This window comes from Aythya ferina, assembly GCF_964211825.1.
Source record: "Aythya ferina genome assembly, chromosome: 2".
NCBI lineage: Eukaryota > Metazoa > Chordata > Aves > Anseriformes > Anatidae > Aythya > Aythya ferina.
Window position 1 is genome coordinate 161,517,008 of NC_140297.1, and position 5,239 is coordinate 161,522,246.

The 5,239-nt window shown below is 54.1% G+C and overlaps 1 long non-coding RNA gene across 1 annotated transcript; it reads left to right on the top strand.

The window, feature by feature from the left end:
• The first annotated feature begins 134 nt into the window (after positions 1-134).
• LOC311431713 lies at positions 135-2,488 on the top strand. The gene is made up of 5 exons (XR_014689597.1): positions 135-777; positions 899-948; positions 1,334-1,427; positions 1,537-1,672; positions 2,386-2,488. It is a non-coding gene; the product is annotated as an uncharacterized lncRNA (long non-coding RNA).
• The last annotated feature ends 2,751 nt before the right edge of the window (positions 2,489-5,239 follow it).

Sequence of the window (5,239 nt, forward strand, 5' to 3'; positions counted from 1 at the left end):
GGGTATGCACGATAGGTGGAGAGATCCCCCCGTGCATCCAGCGCTGCAATAAAGAATATACCGCTTAAAGGAATTTCGGCTTCGATCTTTGAATCATATGGGTTTTTCAGTCCCCATCCTTCTGGTCTCTTGTCTTGAAGGAAGGCTTTTTAGGCCTCCATCACCCCAGTTCTGGCAGTGTCTTCCAGTCGCGTGTCGTGACATTTGAGTCTCTCCTTGGGTCTGGTGCAGAGCACCTGTTGTGACTTGCTGTTGCCATAGGGCTTCCCTCCGGGGGTCACTTTTTCTTGCGCCTTGTGTTGTGTGTTTTGTTTGTAGTGTTTGTGGCGTGGCTGTGTGTGTATGTGTTTGGTCTGGAGCTGTCCTGCCTGGCAGTTAGTGATGACAGCTAACGTGGCAGTGCATGGGTGTGCTAATACATTGTCCGGACTGTGTTGGCGAAGACATCTGGTCTGCCTCTGGGCACGTACTGAAGGGCAGCAGGCACAGTCATCTCTGTGGTGTTTGTCAGATGTGCGTGTGGGGGGGAAGAGTTGAGCTGCTTGTGAGCAGCTGCTCGCATAGTGCTTGAACGGTGTGCTTGAGGAGGAGGTCTGTGGAATCTTGAAAGCTTACAGATAAGGGGTTTTTGAAACTTTTATTTTTATTTCTCTCCTGTCCCCAGTAGAGCGTAAACCTTTGGAGGAACCTGTCACAGGAAAGAGCTCCTTCCGGAACTGTTCAGCGCTCCGTAGGCAGCTCGGTGACTGGCTTGGTCTACTTCTGAGGTGTGCTGAGGTATGGGGGCTGCTGTTTTGAAATGATAATATTGTAAGCGGGGTCCCTTTGTGTTGTTGAGGGATGGGTGCTAATGCTGGCAGCTGAATGATTATCTTGTGACCGTTTTCATTTGTTAAAGCTGAAACACAGTGTACAACGCGGGACTTGACCGGAGCTGCTTTTGGCAAGGTGAGCGATGAACAGATGTAGCAGGTACTTTAGGGGTGCAGTTGTCACTGCAGTTACTTAACTGCACAAAGTACAGTAAAAATCCTGTTGATATTTCAGGGGTGTTGTAGCTGGCCTAAGAGAGCAGATGGAAGCATCTGCCTCGAGGGCAGGTGAGGGAGCAGAGGTTAGGGAGCAGATGAGAGTAACTGTCCCAGCTGTGCTGTGGCTTTGGATGCTGCTTCAGCCTATGCTTTTCTTTTTGTTTCACAGGTGTGTCGCACAGGCTCAGAGGGGCCAAGCTGCACTCTGAAGAGCAGCACGGGAAGGGCGGGCTGTTTGTGAGCTGGATTGGAGCAGAACTGCCAAGTAGCACGAGGTGACTGCGAAGGGTCTTGCTTTGCAGGTGCCATGGCAGGCTCTCCACAGAAGCGGTTGAGGATTTGAGAGGAGGTTGCAGATCATCGAGGAGCGACACGTGCAGGGACGGCTTGAAAACGGTATGGCTGCTTTCTCTTCTGTTTATCAGGTGTCCCAGGCGACGTGGGCTGTGATGTTAGCCTTTAGGATCGGAACAAAGCAGGTGCTGATGGCGGTCTTCTTCGGTAGGCAAAGAGGTGCCCGAAGCCCCCTCCTGTGCAGCCTGAGCACGCCTCGCTGAGGATGAAGCTTGCTTTCCAGCAGTTCTGGAAACTGTGTTGAGGCTGAAATGCTGCGTCTGTGTTCGGGTTGGGGTTGCACCTTGGTGAGTGTAGGGATGGGTTTTAAGTGGGTGCAGCGGAGGGCCCGGCCCCAGTGTCCTGTAGTGTGTTTTGACCCATCAGCATAGCCTTTTGGTTCTCAGATAGCCTGCTGAAGGAAGTGATTTTTGCTGCGAGTGGAACGGAATTGATTTTGTTGGCGTATAATCTGTTCTGCTCCTAGATTTTTCTTTCTGCGTAAATAAAAGTTTGAGCTAATTCGAGCTGAAAAAGCTTCAGTTACTTGCTTGGTTGTGTTGTCCTTTCAATATTCAAAGCTGCAGCGAAAGCATGGGGATTGTTGCTTCTAGAAACACCCCAGTTCTCCTGTCTGCCCTCTGCATGCTGTTGAGCTAAGCCTTATAAATAAGTAAATAAACCACAGCTGCTGCTCCTCCTCTTTCTACTTTCATGTGCTTTGCCCCTCCCCTTTCCCAGGTGATTGGGTTTGGGTGCTGGGTGGGACCAAAAGGTATATGAGCCCCAAGTATGCCGTCAGAGAGCTCCTTCTGCCTGGGCTGCTCTTTGGGGGTAAGTGCTTTGTTTTTCCTTCAGTCAGTTGCCGGGTTCTCTAGGCAGGCTGGAGTCTATGGATTTCTGGAATTCTAAGGGCTTGGAATTCACTTCATAGAGGGATATGTAGCAGAGGTTGCTGGCTCACTTTTTTTTTGGGATGGTGGGATACGCTCCTGTGTTTGATCTGTATTTTAATCTCTAGATGAATCAACCCACTTGTGTAACTCTCCAGAGGACTAAAACCAGCTTGATGACATGCTACAAGAGGCTTGACCGTGTTGGTGCAGTATTACCAAGAGACTGAGCGGGGTCACCTTTTTCATCTGCAAAGGGTATGTCTGCCATTACCCCTGCCGGGGCTGCTATGCATTCATGGCCTTGTGGCATTTGTGGACTTCAGTTTGTTTGTTTGTTTGTTTGTTTGTTTTATTTGTCTGGCTCTGGTCTCTGTGTTTGAGTCCTCTGCATGTGCCGCACTGTTTGCGTATCCATTGTGGATGTGACCTTCTCTCTTTGTTTCTTGTAGCTCAGGGCGTAGGCACGGAAGCTTGAACGAAGCATGAGGGTGAGTGGACAGCAGTGGGGGCCCCGAGTTGCTCGGTGGACTGTGTGAGTCTGCTTCAGCTGTCGGGCCGGCTTTGCAAGTGCCTTGCGACAGCAGAGTACGTCTCCTGCCACGTTTCTGACACGTGCCAGACGTCAGCGGTTCCAGGGTTCCAGTTCCTGAAATGCTGGAGATGCTCGGAGCACGAGAGGAGCTGGGGCGGCTTCGGGGGGCTGGGGGAGAGGGGACAGGGGAGAGGGGGGCGGCTGCGGCGGCGGGGGGGGGCAGAGAGGGCAGCAGGAGGAGGTGCCGTTGCGTGCGCGTGGCCGACGCCCCTCTGGATTGGCTGGAGTGCTCCGTCCCGAGGCATGCTGGGAGCTGTAGTTCTGCGCTGCCGGGCGGCCACGTGGGCTCCGGGCTGCGCGGCCGGGCCGGGGCCGGGCCGGGGCCGGGCCGTGCGCGCCGGGAGGCGCAGGTTGCCGCTGGCGGCGAGCGCGGTTGCCGGCGGTGAGGCGAGCGAGAGCCTCCGGGGGTGCCTCCTCGGAGCGTCGGGCCGGGAGGGGCGGGGGGTGTTGAGGCCGGGCGCGGGTCCTCGCTGCGCTTGATCGTTGGGCTGCGCCGCGCCGCGCCTCGGAGGCTTTCCTCTCCCTGCGTCCTGACAGCCGGCTCTCTCCTTGTGCTGCGGTTCACCGGGGCAGAAGCAGCTCCCCGCCGCTAGGACCCCTGCGGGGTTTGTTGCCGAGCGAAGGTGGCGCACCGGGTAAAGCGAGGAAAGCCGCAGCTGGCGTGCTGCGGTCGCAGGGTTCTCAGGAGAGAGAGCAGCCCGTCCGTCCCGACTGCCCAGGTAAGTCGCAGCGACCTCGGGGTGGAATCAAGGCGTGCTCGTAAGCTTCCTGCAGCCCCGGCTCAAAGGCTTCATTGAATTTGCGGAAGCGCGAGCTGCTCGGCGCTGGGAAGCGCAAAGGGAAGGAAGGCACGTAGTGCCTGCCGAGTCGTAGTAGCCTCTTAGACCTAGAATGAACTGGCCTGTCAGGCTCTGTCTGTTGCTCAGTCTTTGGTACGAGAGGCTAAACTTTGTCCCGCCTCAGCTTTCGGAGTTGTCCTAGGAATAGACCGGTGCTTGCGGGGCTTTCCAGGACGCTGGTTGCGGTCAGTGAGGACAGACGTGAGAGGCAATTTCTGTCTGTCTGTCTGTCTGTCTCTTGGTTATGTCCCAAGAGTTTTGCTTGAACTGTGTGCAATAAAGGAGGCCTTGGGCCTGTACTGAGCAGCGAGAGAGAGCAAAACTCTGCGTAAGCACTGGCCGTGGCAACGTTGCTTGGGAGTTGAGCGGCTGGGGGTCTTTCCAGAGGTGGGGGGTCTTCCCAGCGGAACTCGGTACGCAGGCAGAAACGTGACCTTCGAGGTCTTTGTTTGTCTTGCGCTGCAGCTGTGGTATTTGCCCCATAACTGTATGGAGTTGCTGAATTCTAGAGGGGATGATGATAGAGACGTCCCTGGTTCAGCCTTTTTTTGCCGCAGTCCTTGCAGAAGTTGTGGAAAAATGAGTAGTATCCTTCTCTTTAAGTTCACCTTTTAAAGAGTTCTTCCTGCAGACTCCTGTCTCCGTGGTTTAGGTACGTGATTTGTGTGAAACAGAGCCAGGCTTTCCTGTTAACGAGTGCCCTGATTGAAATTCCCTGTTGTTGGAGAACAAGAACCATCAGTGGTGCTTGGCAGTTTAAAACCTCTTGGCTTACGCAAAGGCTAACTTGCCAAAGCGAATGGGAAGTAGCCTAAAGTTCAGTAAATGCGCTGAATAGAAAAGGCCGTCTTCTTGACGGGAAAAGAGCTTTGCAGAACGTGAGCTTTGTTTCCCGTAGGGCTCCCTGCTTGCCCACCTGTTCAGCGATTACTGCAGGCTTTGACTGGTCCCCTCAGGCCCAATATCGCACACGTGCTGTGCTGCAGACGGTGCCTTAGCTTCCTTGCCGTCTCGTGCTGCGTTACTTGTACCTGCGGAAAACTTACTTCAGTGTCACAGAAACCCCGTGGGAAGCGTTCCCGACTCACGCCGGTAGGACCATCCCGTCGCGGCTGGTAAAATCCAGGAGCAGGACGATGCTTGGAAGAACGTCACCTATGGAGGAGAAGACAACAGTCTCCTTCCTGTTAGGCAACAGGTTTCCAAGACTGGTTTCCCCACCCCCCTGTGCGTTTTGAAGGAGGCAGTCCCTAAGCTGATGCAATCCAACTATCCAACTGCATCTAAGATGCTGGTTGTTACTTCCATAAGCTATAAAGGAACTTAATGTGTTCTGTGTTTTTAGGTCGAGGCTCGTGTGCGTGAGTTTGGCTTGTCGCGATGGCCGGTGTAGATGATCGCTCACGTGCCCCAAAGCTCCTTGTGCTGATGCTGGATCTGCCCCACGGTAAAGGACCGCATGCTGTGTGTTCAGCTTTTCTTCCTTACCGTGTCGTCCGTATGTATGTATGTATTTACTTCTCTGAAGGAAAGGGTGGATTTTTCGTG